The sequence below is a fragment of the Solanum stenotomum genome, chromosome 7 (assembly GCF_019186545.1).
Source record: "Solanum stenotomum isolate F172 chromosome 7, ASM1918654v1, whole genome shotgun sequence".
Taxonomy (NCBI): Eukaryota; Viridiplantae; Streptophyta; class Magnoliopsida; order Solanales; family Solanaceae; genus Solanum; species Solanum stenotomum.
The window spans coordinates 41,135,382-41,135,712 of NC_064288.1; positions in this window are offsets into that span (position 1 = coordinate 41,135,382).

Here is a 331-nt window from a genome sequence, read left to right on the forward strand (position 1 = left end):
GTGTCTAAGTATGGGAGAGGTGTTTTGGGAAATGTTTTAGAGATGGGAATTGAACTAATGGTATATAGGAAATAACATATGCCCTTTGGAAAAATGGTCCAACACTTAGAAAAAAAATGAGGCGGGTGAACAGTAAAAACGCTCACTGGAAATTGCATTTCCTGCCGGACAGATTTTACGAAAATGGGCATAACCTCTTTGTCCGAACTCCGAATGAGGTGAAACGAAGTGCGTTAGGTTGCTAACTCAAAGGGATTTCCATGGATATGTTATGAGCCACCCAATTATTTGTGTGCTAGGAGATATGACCCTCCAAAGTAGACCCTCGAAA